This window comes from Procambarus clarkii, chromosome 13 (genome assembly GCF_040958095.1).
Source record: "Procambarus clarkii isolate CNS0578487 chromosome 13, FALCON_Pclarkii_2.0, whole genome shotgun sequence".
Taxonomy (NCBI): domain Eukaryota; kingdom Metazoa; phylum Arthropoda; class Malacostraca; order Decapoda; family Cambaridae; genus Procambarus; species Procambarus clarkii.
In genome coordinates, this window is record NC_091162.1 from 26,357,627 (window position 1) to 26,370,347 (window position 12,721).

Below are 12,721 nucleotides of genomic sequence, written 5' to 3' on the forward strand. Positions count from 1 at the left end.
ATGTGGCTCCAAGCCTGAGAGGCTCGATCAGCCTGAGTGACTCCCAGCCTGTGTGGCTCCCATCAGCTTGTGTGGCTCCCAGCCTAAGTGGCTCCCAGCCTGAGTGGCTCCCAGCCTGTGTGGTTCCTACCCTGTGTGGCTCCCAACCTGTGTGGCTCCCAGCTTGAGTGTCTCCCAACCTGTGTGGCTCCCAGTCTGTGTTGCTCCCAACCAATGTCGACCAGCCTTTGTGGCTCCCAGCCTGAGTGGCTCCCAGCCGATGTGGTTCCCAGCCTATGTGGCACCCAGCCTATGTAGCTCCCAGCCTGTGTGGCTTCCAGCCTGTGTGGCTTCCAGCCTATATGGCTCCCAGCCGATGAGGCTCCCAGCTTATGTGGCTCCCAGCCTATGTGGCTCCCAGCCTATGTGGCTCCCAGCCGATGTGGCTCCCAGCCTATGTGGTTTCCAGCCTGTATGGCTCCCCGCCTGAGTGGCTCCTAGCCTGTGTGGCTCCCAACCGATGTGGCTCCCAACCGATGTGGCTCCCAGCCTTAATGACTCCCAGTCTGTGTGGATCCCAGCCTGTGTTGCTCCCAGCCAATGTGGCTCCCAGCTGATGTGGCTCCCAGCCTAAGTGACTCCCAGTCTGTGTGGCTCCCAGCCGATGTGGCTCCCAGCCAATGTGTCTCCCAACCTGAGTTGCTTCCAGCCTATGTGGCTCCCAGCATGAGTAGCTTCCAGCCTGCGTGGCTCCCAGCCAATGTGGCTTCCAGCCTATGTGGATCCCAGCCTATGTGGCTCCCAGCCTGAGTGGCTCCCAGCCTATGTGGCTCCCAGCCGAAGTGGCTCCCAGCCAACGTGGCTCCCAACCTGAGTGGCTCCCATTCTTTGTGGCTCCCATGCTGTGTGGTTCCCAGCCTGCGTGGCTCCCAGCCTGCGTGGCTCCCAGCTGATATGGCTCCCAGCAGATGTGGCTCCCAGCCTGTTTGGCTCCCAGCCGATGTGGCTCCCAGCCGATGTGGCTATACCAGCCTGTGTGGCTCCCAGTTGATGTGGCTCCCAGCCTGTGTGGCTCCCAGCCAATGTGGCTCCCAGCCCATATGGCTACCAGCCGATGTGGCTCCCAGCTGATGTGGCTCTCAGCCTGTGTGGCTCCCAGCCTGTGTGGCTCCCAGCCTATGTACTTTGACAGGAACAAGAAGAGGAAGCAAGAATTAATCTTGGTACATCAGTTACGTGGGGTGATCGATTCTAGCCTCACACGAGGATAATTTGGTGTCTACATCCTAGTTATACCTGGTGGACTAAGCCTGCTGTACAATAAGATAAGGCACCCCCAATTTTATATACTAATATATGAAGTTTAATACTGTAGTTTGATTGGCTACATATATATAAATTTAATATAAACCCCCCTAATGTATAAGGATCGATTTGTGAGATTATTGCAGAAATACAGTCCACTTAACATCATACAAATTGCTATCGAAATATAAATTAACGTAAATATAAATTATATATAAATTAAATAAATATAAATCTCACAGGTCGGTTCCCACATTATATGGCCTTTCGAACCTAGATGATTATTCCAGTTAACTAGGAACAATTGTATGGTCCTTTGAACCAAGATAGTACAGAACCGGTTCGAATCTGCCCACATTGTATGGTCATCTTCGAGCCGGGTGATGACTCTTTGGTCATCTTTGTACCAGATGAACCAGAGTTAACCAGTGGATTCATAAAATACACGGGTACTAGTGCGATTTATACAATAACAATACATCGCCAGTCATAGACTGGCAGCGTAGCCTCAGCGAGCTCACGAGCCCCTCAGCCCAGCCTTACTCAGCAGTTTCATGGTCACCCACCGATTTAGTGGGATGTTATTCTGTGAAGTGACAGCGCTTATTTTAAAAACCAGCCAAAATAGTGGCTGTGTCCTCACAAGATTATTCACGGATTTTGTGGTGTTAATTTCGCGAGGTCACTAATAATATTTAATGCTTCTAGATAATATTAGAAGTTTCTAGAGGCTAATTAAGAGGCTATCATCAAGAATTGTGCATATTATTTCTCTTAAATAGAGAATTATTTAATATATATTGCAATAGTGTTCACAATACAATATTTACCAATTGCCAACCCACAACAGGGTAGGAAATACATTGACTAGTGTTTATAGATAACCTAGTCCCCTATTACCATTGACTAGTTGAACTATTTATTGTTCATCCTAGTCCCATTATTACCATAGTCTAGTTGTACTATATTGAACAACCTAGCACCATTAATGAATGGTGCAGACCCTATTATGGGTATAATTGTTACCAGCTCGAGTTGAGTTGTGAATATATAATAATTTACTTATGATCATTACACCTTTGAGTGATTAATTAGTGTCTATACCATCCTAGGGTGATAATTGAGGAGCTAACCTTAAGGTACTTCCAGCGGCACTGGTTTATCACTCAAATCATTAGTGTGTATGATTGTATATATATAATGTGTAGTAATTTTAAGTGCTAACCTCTAGTAGAGGCAGGATAATAGCCTAGTGATTGCAGAATTTTATCCTAGGCTACCATCAGTACTTGTACAGCATTACGAGCAACCCAAGTACAAGCCCCACAAGGCTTCACCAACTAGCCAGTATGGATAATACAGGGAGAATGAAAAGAACCCTTGCAGGTCTTAAAGCCCACTTAACAAGACAGATCAAGAAATGTGAGGATTTGTCACAACAATCCCTGCAGGTAAATTTGAGCAAATCAAATGCCAAATAGCAACATATGTGGCTGAACGTGCCAACACCAATTTATCAGAAATAGACGACATTATGTCTGACCTAGCACAATATGAAAAAGAAACTCAAGCCAGGTTGGAACATTTACACAGGATTATTGAATCAGAACAAATAGCAAGTACATCAAATAAAGTAGATAATATTATGGATTATTTGGATCTTTTTGAGAATAAATGTCAAGCCAGATTAGATCCTTTAATCAACTAGGATAAAGCCTCACCCACTACAGCATCACTCAATATTATACCACCAGAAATTAAACAGTTCTCAGACAATTTATCCACAGTCTCAGTGGATTCTGAAATCCAATACCTGAGGCCACTAAGTTAACATGCCTCCAAACTGAAATTAAAGGTGAAGCTGAATCAGAAGTAGAAAATGTAAATGAAGATAGCGACAGCACTAATTTCCCAGTCCAGCTTCCTAGGGATAATGCTGGTAATGAGAAAACTGTCATACATCTTGTACTACAATTGCTGGACTTACCTCAACCTGATCAGACTGCTGACTCATTACAATCCTTCAGCATGGAGTTTGAGTCACTACTAAGAACATTCAGTTTTAAGGTTGATATAACTACTAGTGAATGGATGACCAAAGTAGTCCTTCAACGAAAATTGTCCAGCAATATACTAGATGAATTATACACACACCAACATAACACCATCCTGACAGTACAGGACATCATTGAAGGTTTGCATTCCATCATAAACAAACGACGTGCAAATGAGGAAGTTAAAACCTCATGCGAGCCTACAGAAATAGAAAATAATAGTCAATTAAAGGGTAAAACAACTATCCCAAATAAACATCAGCCAAGTACTCTCACATCAAGTTGGAGAAAATCTGACAATGCAGCAGAATCTTCCAAGCCTACTGTTACTAGTTCATCCAAACCGGTAACTTCCAAACGTGCAGTAGGCTGGGGGACATCTATGTTCTGCAAAAAGAAACATTCAACATACCGTTGTGCTAATTATCCAGAGAGAGACACTCGTATTAAGCGACTCCAGGAATTAGGGAGATGTTCAATGTGTCTCAAGTCACACAACATAGACTATTATGATACCCAATTCAACACCTGCAACAGGTGTAGAAGAGGTAGGCACCATGCAGCACTGTGCAAACATACGAAATTAACATATTCAATACCCAAGGTGGAAGATAGTATTTCCACCACAGTACAGTTTTGCAAGGTGCGAGAGAAAATCAGTGTCCAATCGGCAGAGTCCAAAAGTAATACGACTTTGCCTACTGCCCAAATTACCATCCATAATAAGAGGGCCAAGGTCCATACCCGTGGGTTGTTTGACCAAGGGTCCCAGAGAACATATGTCACTAAAAAGTTGGCAGATGAACTACAATTAAGGCCTGTAGCCCAGACGACAATCAACATCTCAGGGTTTCTAAAAGATACAGGACCTCAAGTCTACCAGGTGGTTCAACCATCAGTACGTTTAGGCAGGTACGTCTGTCAAGTACAAGCCATTGTGGTGGACAAAATACCAGCAGACATACAAGTACAAGGTCTGAGAGCAACAGCCAAATTCCTGAGAAATAGAGGAATAAAATTGGCAGATAATATTAAGTCTGACCACCTCACCGACTTTGGTATTCTTATAGGTACAGACTACTACCATCGATTCATCGGTAGCCCTACTAAATATCAGGGCATATAACAATGCTAAATTCTGCAGGAGGCAAATTACTCTCAGGCCCAGTATTAAGCCTGAGGAGACCTATGCCTGCAGATAAACAATACCAGTAGAAATCTTAATTTGTCAGCTGATTATATCACCAGTAGCATTATACTAAGGAGATTACAGCTGACTATAGCAACAAAGGTTGATGTTAATATCATCATTTAAAGCTGTAGATGAGTTCATAAGGCTTCAGTGGCAAATCAGTGAACAGTAGCCTAAACAGCTACAAGTCACTGCGACCAATGTCACTGAACCCACTACAGTCTCAGAACCATACTTGACTTTAATGATGGATTATTCAATCCTCTGAGTCAATTAACTAAATTAAACCCCAATAAATCTGACGACTGATTTGATACATTTATTATTTAATCAAGATGAATTCCATGGGCCTCAGTGTTTATATATCAGTGACCAGTTACCTGAACAAGCTTCAAGTTATATCTAATGTCACTGATCTCACTGCAGTCCCTGAATCATACTTGACTGTAGTACTTGATCACATTCAGTCCTCTGGGTTAAATAATATGTAATTAGGCTATAATTTTAGCCTTTCAAGAGTTAACAGGGAAATTAAATCGCATTAGACTTCTAACCCCTGCAACTCGAGTATGGGACATCCATCCAGTACGAACTGACGCACAAATGTGTAATTACTAACTACTAACATCAAATTAATTTAATAATTCGAATGAGGAGTATCGGTGTTCATCTGTTCTAAATAGGACTTCGACCCGTGAGCAGCCCCCAGGGAATTATGTTGGAAAACCCAACACCATTTAATATTACATACAATAGGCAGATAATATTGCTACTGTGTTGTATACACAAGTTACCTATAGAAAATGTAGCTTGTAGTGGAATTTTCTGTCAATAGAAAACAGGATATTGGCACATAGTACTATAAATTCACCAGCTATTCTGTTGGGAATTATTCTTAAATACATTAGTCTTTGGACTTTTAATATCTCATTTGAATTAACTTAATTTTCAGTATCAAAATAGAGTTATGAAGAGGTCAGCCATTGATTGTTAGACCAGAGTCGTTGGAGCGAGTTCAGCTCCTATAATTCTCTAGGACGAAGTGTTATGGAGATCAAATTAGTGTTCAACCATCATCAACACGCTGTCAACATAAACAAGGGAAGTGTCTTACCGAAACCCGTTTGTCTAATCATTTCTGGCCAGTTAATGTTAGGTAGATAAAGGGCGAACCGGTTAGAACACGACCGATCGACTCAAATCAGGTAATTACACCTTGGTCCTTATCTTATATAATATACAGTGTTTTCTCTGATATAGCCGTCATATATTAGGATTCCGGCTTTACAGCTAGTGCCCTTTGACAGGAACAAGAAGAGGAAGAAAGAATTAATCTTGGTACATCAGTTACTTGGGGTGATGGAAGCTAGCCTCATACGAGGATAATTTGGTGTCTACATCCTAGTTATACCTGGTGGACTAAGCCTGCTGTACAATAAAATAAAGCACCCCCAATTTTATATACTAATATATGTAGTTTAATATTGTAGTTTGATTGGCTGCATATATATAAATTTAATATAAACCCCCCCTAATGTGTAAGGATCGATTTGTGAAATTATTGCAGAAATACAGTCCACTTAACATCATACCAATTGCTATCAAAATATGTAAATTAATATAAATATAAATTCATATAAATTAAATAAATATAAATCTCACAAGTCGGTTCCCACAAGAGATCCTTGGGGGTCAGATTACGATCCCACCACTCTGCTTGCTGTTTGTTGCCTGAAGCTGATGATGCCCTGTGGTTCTTGCTAGAGAGTCTTACAGTGAGTCCCAGGTACACTGTACAGGTGATGCTGTGTTATTAGCACCAGCAATGCATCAAACATTAATGTTTGGTAGGCTTCCCTTAAGGGAGCGGAGGGGGCAGGCCAGCCTGCCTCCAAGCCTCAGGCGCCACTCACTAATTCACTCTAGGGTTCCTTTGATACTAGTGACTCATGCAATAGTGTCGGAACACTTAGCAGCACAGTAGTATTGTGATGAGACCGCCCCGGCGATCACAGCACAAGGTTGGGTATGAAGGACTTAACCCCTAGAGGAATCCTCCTAGATAACCTTAACCTCCTAGATAACCCTAGGAGAGGAGGTGCGCACATCCTCTCAGTCCAAGGCGTGGCCAGCGAGTGTGAGGATAAAGGTGACAGGCAGGATAAAGAACCATCAGCACAGTTCAAGTACTGGATCATCACCACCTCCCATCATCACAATACAAGCCCTGGATCATCACCACCTCCCATCAACACAATACAAGCCCTGGATCATCACCACCTCCCATCAACACAATACAAGCCCTGGACCATCACCCACTCCCATCAACACAATACAAGCCCTGGACCATCACCCTCTCCCATCAACACAATACAAGCCCTGGACCATCACCCCCTCCCATCAACACAATACAAGCCCTGGACCATCACCCTCTCCCATCAACACAATACAAGCCCTGGACCATCACCCTCTCCCATCAACACAATACAAGCCCTGGACCATCACCCTCTCCCATCAACACAATACAAGCCCTGGACCATCACCCACTCCCATCAAGACAATACAAGCCCTGGACCATCACCCTCTCCCATCAACACAATACAAGCCCTGGACCATCACCCCCTCCCATCAACACAATACAAGCCCTGGACCATCACCCTCTCCCATCAACACAATACAAGCCCTGGACCATCACCCTCTCCCATCAACACAATACAAGCCCTGGACCATCACCCTCTCCCATCAACACAATACAAGCCCTGGACCATCACCCTCTCCCATCAACACAATACAAGCCCTGGACCATCACCCTCTCCCATCAACACAGTACAAGCCCTGGACCATCACCCCCTCCCATCAACACAATACAAGCCCTGGACCATCACCCTCTCCCATCAACACAATACAAGCCCTGGACCATCACCCTCTCCCATCAACACAATACAAGCCCTGGACCATCACCCCCTCCCATCAACACAATACAAGCCCTGGACCATCACCCTCTCCCATCAACACAATACAAGCCCTGGACCATCACCCTCTCCCATCAACACAATACAAGCCCTGGACCATCACCCTCTCCCATCAACACAGTACAAGCCCTGGACCATCACCCCCTCCCATCAACACAATACAAGCCCTGGACCATCACCCTCTCCCATCAACACAATACAAGCCCTGGACCATCACCCTCTCCCATCAACACAGTACAAGCCCTGGACCATCACCCCCTCCCATCAACACAATACAAGCCCTGGACCATCACCCTCTCCCATCAACACAATACAAGCCCTGGACCATCACCCTCTCCCATCAACACAATACAAGTCCTGGACCATCACCCCCTCCCATCAACACAATACAAGCCCTGGACCATCACCCTCTCCCATCAACACAATACAAGCCCTGGACCATCACCCTCTCCCATCAACACAATACAAGCCCTGGACCATCACCCTCTCCCATCAACACAGTACAAGCCCTGGACCATCACCCCCTCCCATCAACACAATACAAGCCCTGGACCATCACCCTCTCCCATCAACACAATACATGTGGGTACCGACCTGTGAGATTTATATTTATTTAATTTATATGAATTTATATTTACGTTAATTTATATACTTCGATAGCAATTTGTATAATGATAAGTGGACTGTATTTCTGCAATAATCTCAATCTCACAAATCGATCCTCTACACATTAGGGGGGGTTATTTTATATATATATATATGCAGCCAATCAAACTACAGTAATAGCTACATACATTGATGAGGTTCCTTATCTTATAGTACAGCAGGTTAGTCCACCAGGTATAACTAGGGTGTAGACACCAAATTATCCTCTTTGAGGTAGCTTCCATATCACCCAGTAACTGGTGCACAAATCTTGCTTCCTCGTCTTGACCTGTCAAAAGTGCGCTAGCTGTGAAGCCAGAATCCTATATATGACAAGCTATATCAGAGAAAACACTATACAGAACATTGAAGACCTGGCTTAATTACCTTTAGTATGAGGCGATTTCGCGATCTAACCGGGTCACCCTATATCCTGACATTAATGGCCATAAATGAATGATAAACGGGTTTCGGATAGACACTTAACTTGAATTGTAGACATCGTGTTGGAGATGGTACCTTTGGTTTCCATAACACTACGTCCAAGTAAAATTAACAGGAGCCGAATTTGCTCCCGTGTGAGCCTCTGGTCTCAATATAAACAATGGCTGCATCTAACACTCCATTCTATTGACGTTACTGGCCGACATTGTCCAGAATGATAGGAGCCGAATTTGCTCCACACGTCTCGGAGGTGACACAACAATGGCTCCCTCCTTCCCCACTCTGACGCCTGGCCTACTTTGTCCAGATTTCAGAAAGTGATAGAAGGGTCACATTTACTCTACTTTAATATTGATAATTAAGTTAATTTATATAAGATGTTTTTATGATGGTAAAGTCCAAAGACTAATGTATTTAAGAATAATTCCCACCATAATAGGTGGTGAATTATAATAGTATGTGGTGATGATATCCCGTTTTCTTTAGACGGTAATTCCACTACAAGTTACGTTTTCTATGGGTAACTTGTTGGTAATACAGCTATTATCTGTATATTAAATGGTGTCGGATTTTCCGACATAATTCCCCAGGGGCTGCTCACGGGTCGAAGTCCTAATTAGAACAGACGAACACCGATACTCCTCCTTCGAATTATTACATTAATTTGATGTTAGTAGTTAGTAATCACACATTTGTGTGTCTGTTCGTACAGGACGGATGTCCCGTACTAGAGTTGCAGGGGTTAGAAGTCTAATGCAATTTCATTTCCCTGTCAACTCTTGAAAGGCTAATATTCAAGCCTTATTACATATTATTTAACCCAGAAGACTGGATGTGATCAAGTACTACAGTCAAGTATGATTCAGGGACTGCAGTGAGATCAGTGACATCAGATATAACTTGAAGTTTGTTCAGGTAACTGGTCACTGATATATAAACACTGAGGCCCATGGAATACATCTTGATTAAATAATAAATGTATCAAATCAGTCATCAGATTTATTGGGGTTTAATTTAGTTAATTGATTCAGAAGATTGAATAGCTCATCATTAAAGTAAAGTATGGTTCTGAGATTGCAGTGGGTTCAGTGACATTGGTCGCAGTGACTTGTAGCTGTTTTAGGCTACTGTTCACTGATTTACCACTGAGGCCTCATGAACTCATCTCCAGCTTTAAATGATGATACTAACATCAACCTCTGTTGGTATAGTCAGCTGTAATCTCCTTAGTATAATGCTACTGGAGAAATATAATCAGCTGACAAATTTAGTTTCTATTGGTATTGTTTATCTGCAGGCATAGGTCTCCTCAGGCTTGATAGTGGGCCTGAGAGTAATTTACCTTCTGCAGAGTTTAACATGGTTATGCCCTGATATTTAGTAGAGCTACCAATGAATTGATGGTAGTAGTCTGTCCCCACAAGGACAGCCATTTGGCATTTGATTTGCTCAAATTTACCTGCAGCTGCTTGATAATAGCTTTCCAGGTCAGCATAATCAACTTGAGATTGTTGTGACAAATCTTCACATTTCTTGATCTGTCTTGTTAAGTGGCCTTTAAGACCTGCAAGGGTTCTTTTCATTCTCCCTGCATTATCCATCCTGGCTAGTTGGTGAAGCCTTGTGGGGCTTGTACTTGGGCTGCTCATAATACTGAACAAACACTAATGGTAGCCTAGGGTAAATTCTGAACTCACTAGGCAATAATCCTACCTCTACTAGAGGTTAGCACTTAAAATTAATACACATTATATATATACAATCATCCACACTAATGATTTGAGTGATAAACCAGTGTCACTGGAAGTACCTTTAGGTTAGCTCTTCTATATCACCCTAGGATGGTAGAGACACTAATTAATCACTCAAAGGTGTAATGATCATAAGTAATTTATTATATATACAACTCAACTCGAGTTGATAAAAATTACACCCAAAATAGGGTCTGGACCATTCATTAATGGTGTTAGGTTAATCAATATAGTACAACTGACTATGGTAATAATGGGACTAGGATGAACGATAATAGTTCAACTAGTCAGTATCCTACCCTGTTGTGGGTTGGCAATTAGTAAATATTATACTGTGAACACTAGTGCAATATATATTAAATAATTCTCTATTTGGAGAAATAATATACACAATTATTGATAATAGCCTCTTAATTAGCCTCTATGAAACTTCTAATATTATCTAGAAGTATTAAATATTATTAGTGACCTCACGAAATAAAGTCCACAAAATTCGTAGATAATCTCTCGCGAAATGTAACACCACGAAATCCGTGAACAATCTCGCGAAGACACAGTCACTAATTTGGCTGGATTCTATATTAGCGCTGTCATTTCACGAAATAACACGCCACCAAATATCTGTGGGTGTGCATGAAACCGCTGACGAAGCTGAACTGGGCTGAGGGAGGCTCCTGAGCTCCCTCGAGGCTACGCTGCCGTCTTTGACTGGCTGGCCTTTGTTTAAATAACACTGCACTAGTATATTTAATGAATCCACTGGTTAACTGGTTCATCCGGTACTAAGATGACCAAATGTGGGTTCATAGGACCGAATATTCCGGTTCCGAAGGTCCTAATAATGTGGGTTTCGAAGGACCAAATAATCCGGTTCGAAGGACCAAATAATGTGGGTACCGACCTGTGAGATTTATATTTATTTAATTTATATGAATTTATATTTACGTTAATTTATATACTTCGATAGCAATTTGTATAATGATAAGTGGACTGTATTTCTGCAATAATCTCAATCTCACAAATCGATCCTCTACACATTAGGGGGGGTTATTTTATATATATATATGCAGCCAATCAAACTACAGTAATAGCTACATACATTGATGAGGTTCCTTATCTTATAGTACAGCAGGTTAGTCCACCAGGTATAACTAGGGTGTAGACACCAAATTATCCTCTTTGAGGTAGCTTCCATATCACCCAGTAACTGGTGCACAAATCTTGCTTCCTCGTCTTGACCTGTCAAAAGTGCGCTAGCTGTGAAGCCAGAATCCTATATATGACAAGCTATATCAGAGAAAACACTATACAGAACATTGAAGACCTGGCTTAATTACCTTTAGTATGAGGCGATTTCGCGATCTAACCGGGTCACCCTATATCCTGACATTAATGGCCATAAATGAATGATAAACGGGTTTCGGATAGACACTTAACTTGAATTGTAGACATCGTGTTGGAGATGGTACCTTTGGTTTCCATAACACTACGTCCAAGTAAAATTAACAGGAGCCGAATTTGCTCCCGTGTGAGCCTCTGGTCTCAATATAAACAATGGCTGCATCTAACACTCCATTCTATTGACGTTACTGGCCGACATTGTCCAGAATGATAGGAGCCGAATTTGCTCCACACGTCTCGGAGGTGACACAACAATGGCTCCCTCCTTCCCCACTCTGACGCCTGGCCTACTTTGTCCAGATTTCAGAAAGTGATAGAAGGGTCACATTTACTCTACTTTAATATTGATAATTAAGTTAATTTATATAAGATGTTTTTATGATGGTAAAGTCCAAAGACTAATGTATTTAAGAATAATTCCCACCATAATAGGTGGTGAATTATAATAGTATGTGGTGATGATATCCCGTTTTCTTTAGACGGTAATTCCACTACAAGTTACGTTTTCTATGGGTAACTTGTTGGTAATACAGCTATTATCTGTATATTAAATGGTGTCGGATTTTCCGACAATACAAGCCCTGGACCATCACCCTCTCCCATCAACACAGTACAAGCCCTGGACCATCACCCCCTCCCATCAACACAGTACAAGCCCTGGACCATCACCCTCTCCCATCAACACAGTACAAGCCCTGGACCATCACCCCCTCCCATCAACACAATACAAGCCCTGGACCATCACCCTCTCCCATCAACACAGTACAAGCCCTGGACCATCACCCTCTCCCATCAACACAATACAAGCCCTGGACCATCACCCTCTCCCATCAACACAATACAAGCCCTGGACCATCACCACCTCCCATCAGCACTTTACAAGCCCTGTGTCGGAAAACCCGACACCATTTACTAATATTACATGCAACATACAGATAATATTGCTGCTGTTGTATACACAAGTTAACCTATAGAAAA